Source organism: Glycine soja, chromosome 9 (assembly GCF_004193775.1).
Source record: "Glycine soja cultivar W05 chromosome 9, ASM419377v2, whole genome shotgun sequence".
Lineage (NCBI taxonomy): Eukaryota > Viridiplantae > Streptophyta > Magnoliopsida > Fabales > Fabaceae > Glycine > Glycine soja.
The window spans coordinates 11421903-11442066 of NC_041010.1; positions in this window are offsets into that span (position 1 = coordinate 11421903).

The following is a 20164-nucleotide window of genomic DNA, read 5'->3' on the forward strand; positions in this document are numbered from 1 at the left end:
AATCTAAAACTACAGTTGAAGTCTTCTACCCTAAAGTTTAGACAAGAAAAAGAGAAAAAGAATCAAGGAACTTACTTGGATTGTTAATGCTTTAGGATTGGAAGTAGACAACACGAAGAGAAAGCATAGATGCAAAATGTGTAAATTTTTGGAGAGAGAGAGAGTGCAGAGGAGTTGGTGAAATCTGGCAATTGTGAGTGTAACTGCCGTTACACTCACTTAAGTATATTTCGACACTCTCGTTTAGCGGAATGCTGCGCTAAGCGAGCCAGAGAGACGTTTGGTTTCTCAATAAGGCTCGCTTAGCGGATACGCGCACTTAGCTGATGATAGGAATTGCGCTTGGTGACAATAGGTCACGCTTAGCCAAGGATAAGATGTCGCTTCGCGATTAGGCTGAAGCTTAGCCGAATTCAGATCGAATTGAAGTTAGCTTAGCTCAACCTTGGCCAGCTTAGCAGACCAAATCAGCCTCAAATGCAAGGGTTGGTGAGTCGTCTGTGCCAGTAGCACCTGTGGAGCTCGCCATAAAATTTGTCATACATCCTTGGGGGTAAGCTCCATGTTCTTCTCCGACAGGATGTTCTGGAGATGAACGTTTTCTTGGTACCAGTGTCATGTCGTCTCTGAAATGAACCGAGAGGAATCCCAGGTGGAATCCTCTCCATATGTCTGGCTTCGTTTGGTTCATCACCTCTTAGAAGCCATTTGCGAAAACCACGAAAAAAAAACAAAATTTTGTTAATATTTAGCAAAAAGGGGGTGTGCTTAGCAAAATTTAAGGTGACAAAAGAAAACTGAAAAATGACTGGGCGCTAAGCCGCTAGTGGGCACTTAGCGCTAATGCATTACTGGGGCTTACCACGAGGACGTGCGCTAAGCCCATGCATGAACTTCTGAACACAAACCAAAAAATTTATGAGACTCATGAACGCACTTAGTGCAATAGGGGTGCTTAGCGCGTTCATCCAAATTTTCCATAAATTCAAAACGCGCTAATCCGCCAGTGGGCACTTAGCGCGTTCATCAAAAGTGAGCCTAGAACTTGAGCTCGCACTAAGCCGCCAGTGGGTGCTTAGCACGTTCATCAAAAACCCAGGAACCCTGTGTGTGCCTTGAACGTACAAACTCGCTAAGCCATGAAGGTGGGCTTAACGAGTGCACTCTACACATAATTTCTTACTTACTATTATGCATGTTTGAAGATTAACGCATGAATGTAACCATTATGACCCAGACTCAACACATTAAAGCAACCCCCAAATTCAAATACAACACCATTAACATAGTTTATGCATACCTAATATGATCAGTAAGCATAAATAAAGCACACACTATAGGCACTATGGGGAATATGGGAAGGCAGAATGATTTCTCTTAGATGCAAGCAGAGATAGAGAAATGGGTAAGATGTAGTAAAGAAAAAGAAGAAGAAGAAGAAGGAAGTTATATGGTGGTTTTTCAACTTCAATTACAAATCCCGCGCTTAGCGCACACGTCGGGCTTAACGTGCAACCTAACATTACAGTTGCATTACTGGTGTTGGCGCTTTGTGGGAAGGACGCGCTTAGCACCTGATAGGTGTGAGTCCCTTGATCTTCCCTTTAGTTAGTGGTCTTGGCACTTAGCAGAAAGGTTGGACTTAGTGGGTCTGTGCCTTATGCGCGTTGAGCGCGAGCTGTTGCGCTTAGTGCCTGAAGCTTTTTCTTAAATTCATCACAGTTTTCCCTCATCATCCTACAACATCACTCAAATTGATTAGTATCCTCACTTTTCTAAAAACAAGTTTTTTTTCGAAGTTAAACAAAACAGTAAATAAGACAACAAAAATTCCTGGGTTGCCTCCCAGTAAGCGCTTCTTTAATGTCACTAGCTTGACACTGGATCCCTCATAGGTCGAGAAGATAGATGACGCTCTTCAGTCTCTCTAGGTGGCCCCCATTATAGGCCTTCAAGTGTTGTCCATTCATGATTTAGCTCTTCTCTGGTTCACTTGAAGTTGGATCCATGATTTCCACTGCTCCATGTGGCTTGACGTCTTTTATCACAAAGGGTCCCGACCATTTTGACTTGAGCTTTCCTGGAAAGAGCCTGAGTCTTGAATTGAAAAGTAACACCTGCTGGCCAGGATGGAAATTCTTCTTTTGTAGCTTTCTATCATAGTACGCCTTTATCTTTTGCTTGTAGATCCTGGCTGATTCATAGGCGTTTAATCTCATTTCTTCTAGCTCCAACAGTTGCAGTCTTCACTTCTCACCAGACAAGGATTCATCAAAGTTCAATAGTCTGATGGCCCAGTAAGCCCTGTGCTCCAACTCCACTGGCAAGTGACAAGCCTTACCATATACCATCTGAAAGGGTGAGAGGCCTATAGAAGTCTTATATGCAGTCTTGTAAGCCCACAAGGCATAATCCAGCTTCACTGCCCAATCTTTCCTTGAAGAAGCGACGGTCTTCTCCAGGATTCTCTTCAGCTCTCTGTCTGACACTTCTGCTTAACCATTGGCCTCAGGATGATAAGGTGAGGCCACCTTATGTCTGACATTATAATGCCCCAGAACCTTCTACAGTTGTACATTGCAAAAGTGTGTGCCTCCATCACTGATCAACCCTCTAGGAACTCCAAAAAGGGAGAAGATATTCTTTTTTGGAAATTTAATCACGGTCCTGGCATCATTTTGTGGAGTGGCTATGGCTTCCACCCACTTAGACACATAATCAACAACTACCAGGATGTAGACATTCCCGTATGAGGATGGTAGAGGCCCTACAAAATCAATCCCCCAACAATCGAAAACATCTAACTCGATGATGTTCTGCAAAGGCATCTCGTTCCTCCTTGAAATTCCCCATGTTCTCTGGCATTGATCACAGCAAAGTACATGGTCATAAGCATCTCTGAATATGGACGGCCAGAAAAATCCAGCCTGAAGTATCCTGGCAGCTGTCCTATCTCCACTGTAATGGCCCCATAAGGTGAGTTGTGGCAATGCCAAAGTATGCTTTAGACTTCCTTTTTAGTTACACACCTCCTCAAAAAGTTATTTGCTCCGATTTTGAACAGATATGGATCATCCTAGATGAAGAAACTTCTTCCACTGGTGCCAATTGAGATCCTATGGAATGACCCCAATTACTTTGTAGTTGACGATGTCTACGAACCAAGGCCTGTCAACTGCAGCTAAAAGGAATTCATCTGGAAATTCACCCCTGACTTCTTTCTCTTTTTGGGTCACTTCTTCATTCACTAACCGGGAGAGATGGTCAGCCACTACATTCTCGAATCCCTTTTTGTCTCTAATGACGATGTCAAACTCTTGAATCAACAGGACTCATCTTATCAACCTTAGCTTTGAATCTCCCTTGGTGTGAAGATATTTGATGGCTGCATGATCTGTGAAGATAACAACTTTGGATCCCACCAGATAGGACCAGAACTTTTCTAAGGCATAGACGATGGCCAACATTTCCTTCTCAAAGGTCGCCTAATTCAACTGGGTGTCATTTAGGACTTTGCTGGCATAGAATATCTTGTCTCGTCGTTGTCTTAGAACTGCATCCACAACATAGTCACTAGCATCACACATTAGCTCGAACTCCTTGCTCCAATTAGATGCAACCAATATTGGGGCAGATACAAGCTTCTCTTTCAAAGTCTGAAAGGCTTCTAGGCATTCTCATCAAGCTTGAAGACTACATCCTTGTTTAGCAAGTTGCTCAATGTTCTGGCTATCTTCGAGAAGTCCTTGTTGAACCTTGATAGAAACCTGCATGTCCAAGAAAATGTTTGATACCCTTGGCATTTACTAGTGGTGGTAACTTCTCGATGACATTAATTTTTGCTTTATCCACCTTAATGCCTTGGGCTGAAATTTTGTGGCCCAACACTATCCCTTCTTGAACCATGAAGTAACGCTTCTCCCAATTCATCACCAGATTGGTCTCAACACATCTTCGCAGCACAAGCTCTAGATTCATCAAGCAACAATCAAAGGAAGGTCAGAAGACTGAAAAATCATCCATGAAGACTTCTATGCACTTCTCTACCATGTCAGCAAAGATGGCTAGCATGCACCTCTGAAAAGTAGCTAGTGCATTACATAACCCGAATGTCATCCTTTTGTAAGCAAAGACACCAAAAGGGCATGTAAAAGTTGTCTTCTCCTGGTCCTTGGGATCCACTGCAATCTAATTATATCCTGAGTACACATCCAAGAAACAGTAGAAGGATTGTCCTACTAGTCGCTCCAACATCTGTTCCATCAAAGGCAAATGAAAGTGGTTTTTCCTTGTGGCCTCATTGAGCTTCTGGAAGTCGATGCACATCCTTCATCCCGTGACAGTCCAAGTAGGAATAAGATCATTCTTTCCATTGTGGATGACTGTCATACCTCCTTTCTTCGGCACCACCTGGACTGGACTCACCCATGCACTATCAGAAATAGGGTAGATGAGTCCAGCCTCAAGTAACTTGAGGACTTCTTTCGTCACTTCTTCCTTCATGGATGGATTGAATCTTCTCTATGGCTATCTCATTGGTCTATACTCCTCCTTCATCATGATTCTATGCATGCAATAAGCAGGGCTGATTCCCTTGAGATCTGAAATGTGCCACCCAATAGCCTTCTTGGGCTTCCTGAGAACTTCCATCAACCGAGCTTCCTCTTCTGATGATAGGTCACTACTAATCACAATCAGCTTGACTTCATTCTCCTCTAGAAAGGCATACTTCAGGTGCGTGGGTAGGGTCTTCAACTCCAACTTTGGCTTTTCTGGAGGATTGTCCTTCTTTAAATCTTCAACGACATCTTCCCATGCATGAATCTCCTTTAATCGCTCTAAGTCTTCTATATAGGCTTCCAGATCTCTCTTCTTCTTATTGGTCAGACAATCAATTGCATTTATCAAAGCCTTTTTCAATGGTGAGTGAGTAGTCAGGTGTTGCATAGTGTGGTCCACCTCTTGCTCAATTACCTTCACCTTGAAGCATGGCTTGTTATTGCTGGGATGCTTAATTGCTTCAAAGAGGTTGAAGGTTAACTTCTAATCATCCACACTCAACTCTAAGTTTCCATTCCCCATGTCCACCATGCGGCATCTGCTGTAAGGCCTCTCTAAAAGGGATAGTAATCACCAGCTTCTGGAAGATTTCAGGGAACTGCTTAAAGTAGTGCTCCTTATTCTTCTTTGATGGCACCAGAGGGTACGATGCCTCTTTTGGTAAGGCCAGTGGTATCTATTTTCTGGCCTCCCAAGCTAACTGACTCTTGGTCTTAGGGATTAAGACCTCATCATTGTTCTTCTCCCCATCATCATCTTCTTCCCTCTTTGTATCCTTTTCTTCCTCTTTGGCCGCATCCTGCAATACTTTGTCAGCTTCAGTGTCCTCCTGCTTCAGGTTTTGGGTGACGACTGCCTTGCATTCCTCCTTGGGGTTCTTCTTAGTGTTGGCCCCGAAGGTTCCACTAGGCCTTTCAGCCATTTGCTTAGTTAATTAGCCCACCTGTACCTCCAGATTCCTTATTGCTGAATCAATACTCTTCTGATGTGACACGGTAGTTTGCATGAACTGTATTAGTAATTCCTCCAACTTGGTGGTTTTCTCCTGTAGGTTGGGTTCTTGACTAGGAGGCTGATGAGATGAACCTCCTTGGTTGAAATTATTCCCTGGATGGGATCTCCAACCTTGGCCCTGCGAAAAATTACCTCTCTGATAGAATCTTGATGGTCCTCCTTGATGGAATCCTTGACAATTCTGACTTCCCATGTAGTTGACCTCATTGGCTGCGTTGTTTTGGACCATGCATGAACTTGACTCATGAGCACCCCCACAAATGTTGCATCCCCCACTATGCCTGGATGGAGGAGGTTGCACTACATGTAGTTGTTGAGGAAGATTACTCAGAGTGGATATGAGAGTCTCTAAGGTCTTGGCTAGGAGCTTGTTTTGAGCCAACATAGCATCTTGAGAAGTGAGCTCTAGAAGGCTTTTCTTAGTAGGCATGTAGGCTCGATCACGAAGGATGGCGTGATCACTAGCTGCCATATTCTCTAGAAGATAATTATGATGACTCAAAATTAAAGGCTTCACCATTACACTGTCATACCATTTAACAACAATGGAGAATTTAATACAAAGTCACACTAAACTTGAGTTACACCACATATGCTTAAGACACTAAGTATAAACATAGCATGAAGTATACATGCATTCATTGTAAAACTGAAACCTCATGGTTGATAAGCATTGATGCATCAAAATATCAGTTGAGTTTACTTAGTCATACAACAATTAAGTATTTATTCAATGAGTAACACCAAACTCTTACATTGGCAACACAATTTTGCACACAATAACTAACAAATACATGTAGTGTTAAATTGAAGTTGCAAAAAATAAACCATATCTAAAAAATTCATGTTGCAAGCTTTGTAGGATGAAGCTGAGGTGAATTTCGGTATGTATGAAATTATGCAAAAAGTATATGTCATGAAGTTGTTACAACTTGCAAATTTGTTAATAACCCTATAGTTAACTACAGATGATCTTAATCCGATTGCTTTGGAAATGTATTGATATTATCACAATTGGTCATCATATACGCAGAAAAGGTATAACCATGCTAATTTACTAAGTTACATGAAGCTTGTCGTGTTCAAAATATCACATATGCAAATTGATGATACCTTATAGATACTAGCCTCAGAAATGGCTTTTCTAACAAAAGGGGGTAAAATTTTACCTAACTTTCCAATCGGGGGTATCTTTTAAAAAATTACCCAAAAAGGAATAAGTCGTAACAGGTGTTACGACTTCACACTTGTTACGACTTCTTATTTTTTTTTATTTTTTAACTGAAGTCATAAAATTATTTACAACTTCAGTTAAATTTTTTTTACGACTTTGAAATCGTAAAACCTTTTTTTATTTTTAATTTTTTAATTTTTTTAAGGTTTACGACTTTGAAGTCGTAAACCTTTTTTTTTTTAAGTCTTTTTTAAATTTACAATTTTTTTATGCTTTTTTTATTTTTTTAAAATTTTAAAAAATTATTTAAAAGTTTAATAAATAATATTAACTTGAACTATTTATTAGTTTATTTTTTTATTATTTTATTTGATATGTTATTAATTTATTTTAATATTTTATTATTTAAAACATATTATATATTTTTAATATTGTTTTATTTAAATATTTTTTTATTGAAAGTTTAGATACTCTATTAATTAAAAAACATAAAAAATTAAATGGAGATAGTAAAAATTTGAAAGAATTTAATTTAAAAATTGATTATATTTAAATAAAAATTATATATTTTTTAAATAAAACTTGATTATGTTGGTAATGACCATAATAATACTGTGATTCAAATGAACAAATGCGTAATTTTTATTTAAATGTGATCAATTTTTAAATTAAAGTCTTTCAAATTTTTAATATCTGCTTTTAATTTTTTTATTAATAGATTATTTAAACTTTAAATAAAAAAATTAAATAAAACAATATTCAAAATATATAACATGCTTTAAATAATAAAACATTAAAATAAATTAATAACATATCAAATAAAATCGTAAAAAAATATACTAATAAATAAGTCAAGTTAATATTATTTATTATACATTTAAATAATTTTTTTAAAAAAAATACAAAAAAGTGTAAAAAGATTTTAAATTTAAAAAAAAAACTTAAAAACTAGATAAAAAAGATGTTTACGACTTCAAAGTTGTAAACCTTTAAAAAAAATTAAAAAAATTAAAAAGGTTTCACAATTTAAAGTCATAAAATAAAAAAAAAATTATTTACAACTTTAGAGTCGTAAAAAAAAAGTTTCAACTAAAGTTGTAAATAATTTTACGACTTCTGTTAAAAAAAATTAAAAAATAAGAAGTCCTAACAAGTGTTACGACTTTTAACTCAGAAGTCGTAACACCTGTTATGACTTATCTCCTTTGGGTAATTTTTTAAAAGATACCCTCAATTGGAAAATTGGGAAAAAATTTACCCCCTTTTGGTAAAAAAGCCCTCAAAAGTTGATTATCATGACTCAAAATTAAAAGTTGCACCATTACACAGTCATACCATTTAACCACAAGAGAGGATTTAATACAAGGTCACACTAAACTTGACTTATACCACATTTGTTTAAGACACTAAGTAAAAACATTGCATGAAGTATACATGCATTCAGCGTAAAACTGAAACCTGGTGGCTGATAAGCATTGCTGCATCAAAATATCAGTTGAATTTACTTAGGCATACAAAAATGATGTTTTTATTCAATAAGTAACAACAAACTCTTACATTGTCAATACAATATTGAACACAATAACTAACAAACGCATGTAGTCTTAAACTAAAACCAAGTAAATAAACCATATCTATAGAACTCATGTTGCAAGCTTAGGAGGATAAAGCTGAGGTGAATGTTGTCTTGGTGAAATTATGCAAAAAGTAGATGTCATGAAGTTGTTACAACTTATAATGCAGTTAATAACCCTGTAGTTAACTAAAAATTTTGTAGTACTTCCTTGAAAACCATATTAGTTGTTGTATTTAGTGGTTTTCCTTCTTTATCATGAATAAGAATTTTAAATCCACTTTTGCTCTGAACTCTTGAGAATGCCACATGAAGCTGGCCATGACTGAAAACTTGTTGAGGAAGATATAATCCAACACATTGAAGAGATTGGCCTTGAGATTTATTGATTGTCATGTCATATGACACAATAAATGGGAACTGTCTTCTAGTTATCTTGAAAGGCCAAGGAGATTGAGATGGTGATAATGACATTCGTGGAATATAAACCAAACTTCCTACATTTTTTCCAGAAATTATTCATGCCTCAATAAAATGGTTGGCCATTCTAGAGATAATTAGCCTAGTCCTGTTGCATAGGCCTTCAGCTTGATCTAAATTCCGAATCAACATAACAGGTGTGCCTGTTTTAACCTAATTTTATGATTAGGTATTCTTGATGTCTTCAATGAATGCATAAACTCTGGTGTAACTGCTTCAAAACATTCAGTTGTTGCAGCATCTGTCATGTCAATTGAGTCACAACTAAAATATTCTTTCTCTTCACCTGGGATAATGTTTAATATCTAGTCATTAATTTGGTCTACCACCTCATTTGTTGCAGCAAGTATAGCTCTGGATTTGAGAAATTCCTCATCTTTATACTTCTTCTAGATATCTAGGTAGGTATGGCTGACAATTGCTTCAATAGGATCAGTGAAGTTTGTTATTAAAAGATTAAGTGAAATTTGTATCTCATAACACCCATCATCACCTTTGCCTAGTTTCCCATCACCAACATCTATCAGCCATTGGGAAAACTCTTGATTTCTTGTGCATTTGTCAATGTGAGGTTAGACTGCAAACACATATTTTTTGTCAACTTTAAGATAGTACAATTGTCTCACAGATATGAGGCATTTATAGTAGCATGCATTATGTCTTATCTACTTCCTCTAGGTATGACATGAAGAATTTGCCTGAAATCGCCTCCAAATACAACAACTTTTCCACCAAATGGAACATTGTCAGAATTAGATATACACATGATGTCATTCAATGTTTTGTCTAATACTTCAAAACAATACCTATGAGTCATAAGAGCCTCATCCCATATAATCAACTCGGTTTCCTTTAACAGTTCAACCTATTCTGTACCTTGGTGGATATTATAGGTTGAGTTTTCTGATGTAGGAATAGGAATAACTAATTTCAAATGTGCAATTCTTACATTTGGTAATAACAATGAGGCTATGCCACTTGAGGCAACAATTAACACAATATCACCTTTTGAATGTAATGCAGAAGCTAATGTCTTCCACATAAAAGTCTTCCTAGTACCTCCATACCGATACAGGAAAAACATTCCACCAGCCTGTCTATTGACAACATTGATGATACTACCAAAGATATGTCTCTATTCATCTATATTTGCATACAAAAAAAAGGAAGGTAGCTACTACATGAGCCATCATTGTTTCTATTGTATTGATATTACATAGTCAATTAAGAAGAACACCAGTTTTTGCTAGCCTGTTAAAGAAGCAAAGTATGTTTTGACATCATGTTGTAATTGAGCCTTGTCATAATTTTGTTCACATATATATATATATATATATATATATATATATATATATATATATATATATATATATATATATATATATATATATTACCAAAATGTGACAACACCACATGTCTTGGAAAAGGCATGGTTGGATAATCCTTTAATGATTTTTTGTTTGATTGTAATATCTCTTCAATCTCAAGCAATGCTAAATTTTATAAATCCTTTGTTTCCAACTATAAATCTTTGGGCACAAAAAAGAAATTGAATTTTTAAGTTCTAAACAATAATTGTAACTGAAAAAAGACGTCATGGTTTAATATATGTTACCTGGTATGTTTTTTATCCTTCTCTGATGATGAAGGATACAATCAATTAGGCACTCCCCTATTTCAGATCATACATGATTTGGTCTCTCAATGCTATTTGATATGAGCATTGTTACAAACAATCTTCTAAGGAATTGGCCAGAACCCCAATAGCATGCTCCTCTTAAAGTCTCAATATATTCCTTATCATCAACCAAGAAGCCTAGAGCAAAGCAAGCTTCTCTAAATGTAGAATATAGTTGACCATTGACTGTATGAATTTTTTCATAAGTGGTTGGTCCTTTAACCACAACCGACATCATCCTAAGATAATACAATTTGCAAGTACTTGGAGGCACCCAGTTAAGCCTTCCAATTGCATAGCCTCCTTTACATGGCTTCCAACATCTTTTTTGGCAACGTATGTAAATTTTCTTATGAATTGTAGATATGTAAGATCTTTTGCTTGCTAGAAAATGCTGTTAGCTTGCAGCTAAGAGGTAAACATAGACTCTTTAACGGTTGGCTTGGACAACAAAACATCAATGCCATCACCATCTTCAAATATTACTGAATTTTCGTCAGGCAAATGAAAGTACAACCTTTCAAAAACAGGTGATCTCTTGTGAATCTAGAATGAAAATATTCTCCAACAAGCTTCACAAGGAGAAATGTACATACCATCAAGATAATGCTTCATCTTATCAACAATCTGTTCAGTTGTTCCATCTTCATTTTGGACAGGCATAAAAGTCGTGGTTATGCGATCATAACCTTTATTAATGTACTTGAATAAATACTTGATGGACATTGATTGATTGCACCATTCTATGTTGAGGTAAGCCTAATATTTCAACAATAGGTATGGATTGTATGATACCACGTATCTATTGTCTAATGTTATACCATTTCTATGAATATATTTACCATCATTACACCTTCTATAAACAGGATAATCCTCTTGGTCAACAACAATTTTAGCTTGTCATTTTTTTGGAAAATATTTAGAACACTTTCCATCTTTCATGCATGGTGACTTTTTGTTTGCATGACCACATGAACCATGCATCATATGTTTCTTGACACACTCATAAAGATGTGGTTGTTCAATAGAATTTGGTATCTCAGTTGATATTATGTCATCATTATCTACAGGAGATGGATACTTGCTGGCAGCATCCAAAAACAGAAAGATATGAGCATGTGACAAACCTCTCTTTTGGAATTCAATTGTGTAAATATCTATAGTTGTAATATGGTTAGTTTAATCACAACTATACACACAATGGTCAGTTTAGTACTAAGAACATTAGGAATGGACAACTTACATGCAAGCACATTGCCTAAAACTTTTCTATATTTCAAGTAAGACATTAGTTGTTCTAGCTTGAGTTTAAAAACTCTTGTTACAATGTCTGGCCAATCCTATGTAGTTAATTTAAGAGTTGAAACAGACCATTGAAGCTCAGGCCAGTACGGATTGCAAGTGAATGTTAAGAACAAATCCGGAAATCCAACAGTGCTACATATGGTCATTCCATCAAAGTACAATTGATCTATATACCTACGGCTACCAACAAAAGATGAAGGTAAAATAATACGCTTTCGACAACTGGCATGCTGATTTTGAACTGGGTGTTGTGAGTTTTTTAAAGTATCATATTTAACACAACACAATTGCTTTTGATGAGTTCTGATAAACAATATTCATTCTGCTTCCATCATTGTGTAACCATCAACAATAAATTGTTGAAATAATCTTCTAGTTTGTTTCTCTTCCTTTGATGAGAATCATCCATATCTCTATGTTTGATATCATTGCGGTACCCATCTTCACCATAAGGAAACAACAGAGGATATTGCAATCTAAGATAACTTGGATGAAGCTCGTTGATTCTTTGTAATCGTCCACTTTGATTTTCAAGTATTATGTCTCGATTAATAGGTTGACTTGCATCACCAATAATAACTACAGCCACCTCTAAAACCGTGGGCAAATTATAAATGCTTCCATCCTTCTTCCTGTCTGCAATCAATTATAGGTTAAGATTATTTGTCTGATAGTTATCATATCTGTCTTTTGCCATCCTAAAAGACTTAGAAAACACATTCTATTCATCAAGCATATCTTTTAACTTCGACATAAGCTCTGAATCAAGTATATTTTGCCTTGCACAAATACAGAAAATGTCATGAGTGATATAAACTAAATAATTGGGTACATCATTTAACTGTGTGACAATTGAATAAAAACAAGCATATAGCCATTCAAAGCAAACAAAGTCAAAAAACACATTTTACATGATTGCACCAATTCTATTTTCAATCTCATTTTTTTATCATATATATACAGCTAGGCAAATTTTGGTGGTTTCCCAGGCATTGCTAATAGGCATCCAATCAAATGGCATGATTGTCCGTGAATTTTATAAATTGCTGGACTTTTTCCTTTGAGCACACTTGCATCTATCTTGGCCCCAAGAGAGTTAAATGCAAACATCATATTATAAGCCCTGATATTTGTTGGTAATTTCTGCTTCTACATGATTCTTCATCACATAGTAGTTGTTGCAAAGGCATTAGAAGATTCTTGAGAAAAGAAAGTTGTATCCTTCCCATGCTGCAACAAAGACTATATTTGGGATTAGCTAGCTTTCTATTTTTCCTCGTCCTTTCTTGATACCACATAGCAACTTGGCAATATGCACATGCTTCATAAGGGTCGCCTAGATCAACATATCCTACAAAATAAATGTTGTTTAGTTTGACATAAATAACATTGTGGTTAAGCTAAAACTTATGCATGCTGACAATAAAACCTGTGCTAATGTCATGAGTAGAATCATCAACATAATCTGATAGCTCATTCTCATCATCTAGTACACTGTCATATGTTTCTACATAACCACAACAGTGACACCATTATGATTATTACTTTATGAGTAATTCATTTGGTATAATATTTCAAATTATTGTCACCTGCATTTTCAGTATTGTTATCTAAAGAGGCTTCATTAGTATGATGAAGTGGATCATTTGCATGTTGAGGTACAAAGGAATGATCATGGATTTCATTATTTAGTAGTCCAGTAGAAGTTGAAGATGCAGCCACAAAGTCATTGTACAAATTACTATGAAGCCTACATATGTTATTGATAGTTTTCCTTTGTCTGGTTGGCACGTGTTGACTGTTTGGCTGAGTATTAGTGACATCTGCTAATGCCATTTGAAAATTTCTTTGGCTGTTGCCACTTGTTCCAACTACATTAACAGTTCCTGTGACATTCATAATAGAAGCTTAGTCTTCACAGCATATGTAGCAATACACCTTATAACAACAGTACAACTTGAGGATATTAGTATAGAGATGCAAAACCTATATTTTCATTGAATATGTGTGCCTTTTTGGCTGTGTCATTCTGACTTCTTCTTAAACATTTTCCTTGCAATATTAGTTTTCTTTTTAATCTAGCAGATTTAGCAGAATCTCACGTTAAAGCTCTCTTCTTCCATGAATCATTAACTAGAAATGAAAGTGTTTCAATAATGACCTGAAGATGTCTTAGCAGAATATGATAAAACAAAAATGTTAATGAGTCTTTGAAGATTGGCAAATTTGTTTGAAGTTATACTACTTTAATAAGGAACTGAAGATATGTTAGAAGAAAATCAATGTTACATCAAGTCTAATTCACTTACCAGCTGTGACAGTGATTTAAAAAAAATTTAGCCAGGAAAAATGATACACAAACTCCATTAATTAGAAAATCTTATGCTTTTCATTAGGATTTTAGATGGTACAATGGTTAGAATAGAAAATATGACTTATTGGAAGACTTAGTACTCTTGATTGTTATGCTTTTGTTGGCAACAATACCTTTTTGGTAGCTGGTAGACTTAGTATAGCTTTTAGCTACCTTGTAGCCACTTGTTAGCAGATTATGACTCTATTTTTTTTATTTCCTAAAAAATACTATAATCATGGCATAACAAATTTTAGACATATCTCATCCAATGGGTAATAGGTTGCCAACATACTTAAAAGCAAACCTTCTTTTGCTTTAGATAATAGCCTCCCACAAGTCAACTCCCAACTCTTCTGTGATTTTTGTTGGACACTTATCTGCTTTGTTGTGATCTGTTTAAGACCATTAAGTTAAAATTGATTTTGGTTTTGTCCAGAAATTACTTCATACAATAGATGATTTTCTTATGATTCCATAAGGTCTGCAACACATGTTTTACAACAAAGGCTAAAGATTACAGGCTACAAACAATTGGAAAATCCTACTCTTTTATTTTTGCGGAATTGACAAAGTTCAGTTTAAAGGCATGCTTTGTTAGCCTAAACTATCCAGTATTCTTTTCAACTTCAAAATTTTGGTTCATATTTGTCTTACCCAATTTAACAACATCATTCCATTTACCAGGATCAACATTTTTAATTTGAGCAACAATCTTATGAGCCTATGCAAATATTAAAAACGGTCATATGACAATTACTTGACAGTGATCACATTTTGAACATACCAAATTGCCATGGATTTTGAATTTCCTTTTTGATATTGTTTAGGAACACTGCATTGCATTTGATTTGAACAAAAAACAAAAGTAATATCCCAAAATTTACAAAACAAAGCCCAAGTTTGAGCACAACGTAATTTACAATACTTAAGAAGATGTTGATTCATATCATAATAATTTTCTGTAGCCTGGGGTGCATCATTCCTGCTTCCACCAAAACCTTCATATCTTAGGTCCTCTTTTTGCTTTTTAATCCATTCAATTAACACTACAAGTGGAGCAGGTTGTGCAATAATCATCTTAGCATTTTCAATTGATGATTTGTGTGCAACTATCTTTGCACCTAACTGGCAATACTAATGGGTTTAATTATTAGTAATAAGTCTCAGTTTTGACACAATTAAATTATGATAACATTGAATTTTTCACATACCTCTTGTGCCATTGTTATGAACTCCTTGGCATGAAACATCCTTAGCACTTGCTTGTCATGACAGATATAATGTACCATATATCCATTAAGATAATTAACAGCATCTCGAAGACATCTTCCTTCAGCACTTTCTCTATCTATTAAAAACTGTAGATGTTTTCCAATAAGCGACATCACTTGTGGTGGATACACTCTCGGATCAGGATCTTGAAAATGTCAAAAAAACAGGTTATGTAGCATTGGTTAAACTATTGAAACAATCAGAGGTATATGAAAATTTTGTAAGTAACTCAGTTGACAAAATAAGATTATGTCAGTCTTCATTGAGTAACTTTGCTACATTAGCATTTGTTCATTTAAACCATGTAGTTCCTGAATCATCATAAACTTGAGCTATTAATGAGTAGATGCAATGTCATCATAAACTTATTTTGTAATTCACTATCATAGGAATGATTTGTGTTCAGAATAAAATGTATGAATTAAGTACATTTACCTCGAAATTAGTGGAACACTAACTTCAGTTTGGTAATGTCCCGCGTCATTATATTCTACCAATTGATGGCCATTTTCTAACTCCCATCAATGTGTATTATCCATGAATCCAACAATTTTAGCCCAAACTACACACAAATCATCCTTCACAGTGAAAAGAACCATATGTATATATTAGTGAAGACCATATTAACAACTTCAACAGTCCAACTAAACGGTTATATATGAAGGATTAAAAACATTGACCCATCCAAATAAGTACAAATCTACAATCCTTTTATGGGCACTAAGAATCAAGAATTTGAAATAAACGTCTTTTGGAATTGGTCCAAGATTAATCACATACACCTTTTCAGTCTTAACTCTATTATGGCACATGTAATGTTAATCTTAAACGAATGCATATTTGACCAATGACAAAGGCAATACACATTTGGCCAAAATTGCAACTGCAGTAGGTACACATTAAATGAATGTATACCTTATTCCAGAATTAGACATGGTTGGTAAGTTTGGATTCAATATTATGTTTGTTACATTAGTCACCGTTTCAATATACATTTCACCTGTTTCATTGATATGCTTTTAGTTAATATATTTACAAATGCATGTCGTATCATCAAGTGAAAACGACATTCAACATTAATATTAATGCCTACTGTGAATCAATGCACCACATACTTGCAGTCTGCTATGTTGAATTGCCAAAAAAGAAGCAGAAACATTGCTATCTCTCACTAAGTCTATTATAACTTTGACATATTCATCACAGAAAACACACTCAATAGTATGTCTGCACAATAATACAGAACTGAATATTAACACTGTGTAGTATACAAAATGTAATTTCAAGAAAAGTGAATCATACTCTCCATCACTAACGCTCAATAGTATGTCAGCACAATAATACAGAACTGAATATTAAACACTGTGTAGTATACAAAATGTAATTTCAAGAAAAGTGAATCATACTCTCCATTAGTGACGTGACCAAATATCGTCTGAATAGTAGTGCCATTTTTTACAAAGTTTTCCACTAATGATATTGCTAAAATTCACCAGCTATGTCTTCATTACATAAAATATCCAACAAATTAAATCACAAACTTGCTCATAACATTATAACTAAATCCTATTAGAATAAGACAACTATTATATCTATGCAATATGCAGGAATTTCAAAGATTCAGTAATGACTTATAATGGAATTGGTTTCAGGAAATATAGTTCACTTAATGATTCAGATCCCATTGACAACAATATAGAATCTTGTTATTTCAAGCTTATATTCATGATTTGCCAAGCATAATTCAGCATTGTTCCTCTGTACACTAACATTGTGCAAAATATAAAGCTTCCCTTCTTCCATATTTAAACTTAGGAGATTCCAAATATCTTCTCTTATGGATATTTCAATTTGATCACCCTTATTTCATATAAAAATGAAACTCGGATTAAGGAATAAACACAGTTTTCCATAGGTATCAAACAAATAAGCTATAAACACAATAACTTCATACCTGGCTATCAAACAAAATCATTTCGAACATTAACGTTGTCAACTATTTTCCATAACTTACTGACTTGAGCCTTTACAACCCAACATGTAATAGAAGGAGTAATAGCCTTCACTAGGATTAACATGTATCCTGAAATTGCCATCGCCTTAGGACAACAGTATCACGAATACAAGTGTGCTAGGTTTGTAACAAAATCAACTACTATTACTGGTAGTGTATAAGCAAAGCCATCTGCTCTGTGCTTTCTGCATTTGAATTTCGTTTGGCTAAACATCGTGTAATGTCGAGAGTGTTAACCTGTCATTTCATGTGCACAAAAATTAGTAGGCTCTACTATTAGCTATTGTGTGCAATCTACACCCATGTCGCTAAAAGATCTTCGTCTGCAACTATGTAGTGCACAAATCAATAACTTTGACTGCAATATGACTTAAACCATCATGTCTATCACTATTACTCTACGATTCTTGTAAATAAAATGAAGAACATCTATGTGACTATCAACCAATTGCTCAAATATTAACATATCAATTACCAATTCAAATACATTTGGTTTGGTTACATTATTATATTCATGTTCGTATCGTGAAAAAACACTTTGAGCACTTCTTATGTTTACATTTTATTCCTCGTGGTCTTTTTGACTACGTTATATGTCAAGAGACTGCCTAAACATTACTAAATTTTTAGCACTATTTTAATCCCAACACAAGTGACAACCTCATAATAATACCAAATTGTGTTATATTGTAATGATTTCGTAAGGTTTACAACACATGTTTTAGAACAGAGGATATAATGTAGTGGGTCAATTAACACTGATGACTTTTGTTTCGATTTGATCATAACACAGCTCTGGTGTATGAGGAAGGCACCTCTATTGTATTAGAAAGTGGTATACAGGAGGAGAAATACATAAGCTCACGTCCAATATGAAATATTTCATAGTCAAGAAAACATATTTTATATCTTAATTTAAGCATTCTACATAGAGCATAAGTGTTAACATATTACAACACCTAAAATATAGCAATTTTGGTGAACCATCACCATTTCTATTGACATATTACAACACACAAAAGGCAACATTAAACAACCCAAAATATAACCAGGCTTCAAAATCCTTTTATCCAATCATGTTTTACTTAGACTTGATATGCTTGGATAATCTGGAATAAGATAACTGAATTGATGACAAGTCTTCAAATGGTACTGATTCCAGTTGAGATTTAGAGATCAAGAATTCTCTCTTTGCAAGAGTTACTGACTTAGATGATTCAAGATCAAAATCTCCACTGGTTGATAAGGATTGCTACTGTGGAAGTATATAAATACAACAGACGTTACCTTAATTGTAAGTTAAGTATTAATAAACATAGATTTGACCATAACTTACAGTGTAGGCTATATCATCTCTCTGCTTCATAAACGAATCTGACATTTCAGGCTCAATTCAACGAGCTAAATTGAAAAAACAATAAAATTCAATTATATTCAGAATTGTCATGTTACAAACCATAAAGATTATAAATTATATTGGCCTCATATGTAGGAAGTTTGTTCAATAATAACATAATTGGATCTTCATCCTCTGATATTTGTGACACAGAATACTCTTTTATTTTTGTGGCATTAACAAAGTTTAGTTTAAAGGCATGCTTTGTTGGCCTAAACTATCAAGTATTCTTTTTCAACTTCAAAATTTTCTATCATATATGTCTAACCCACTTTAACATCATTCCATTTACCAGGATCAACATTTTTAATTTGAGCAACAATCTTATGAGCCTATGAAAAAATTCAAAAAGTGATATCAAATTGCAATCATTTGACAATAAACATGAATAATATATTATACCTTCTCATCCATCAAGATCATTTCAATGTTAATCCTTGAAGCCCTTTGAATAACCCACATATTAGTCACACACACACACACACACTAATTTTCCAAGTCTCCTTTTCAGCAATAATGTCCATAATGGAGTTGAGCTTACGTACCATGATGAACTACTAACATAGATAAGCATTAAAACATGAACCATGCAAAGCAGATAAGTTACCGCAAATAGAAGCACGGCAAGACAGAAACTAAAAAAGAAGGTTGTGCATAGAGCTTGAGACGATATATACAAAGAACCTTATCAAGTGAAGTGAGCTTCTTCAACCAACATAGGTGACAACCTCTATACACCAGAGAATAAAATGCAAGATTTTGGTTAGGTTGCAGAACATGCAACTGGAATGAAAAAAATGAGAAAGAACCTTAACAAGTGAAGTGAGGTTCTTCAACCAACACCGGTGGAAGTGAGGTGAAATCAGAAGTTTGCGGTTTATGCAACTAGAATGTAGAAATGAGGTAAAATCAGAAGCTACTCACATTTATCGGAAATTGGATGCTAGTGCACAATGTTTCATAGGCTCATATTTGTGACAATAGCTCAACGACGTGAATCAATCAACTCAGACTACAGAATCAGCATAGCTTGGAACCTAGACGAACCATAGCCTGCACTTTTGAATTTGAATTTGAAATTTGGAAATCGAAAATGGTGGAACAAAGAAGCAGAGGAAGCAGAATGCAGTAACCTTGTGCAGGAGCTGTTGGAAGCGCTAACATGTGGTTGTAAGCTTCAGGAAGCGCTAACAGGTGTCACGGGAAAAAAATTTGTAGAAACGGATAGCGGTGACACATGGAGGAAGCGGTCATTCTTTTACTACTAACATATAGAAAATTGGCAATAGTATTATAGCAGCAACATATGTATGTCCCTTTTCTAGTGGTCAACTTGTAGATA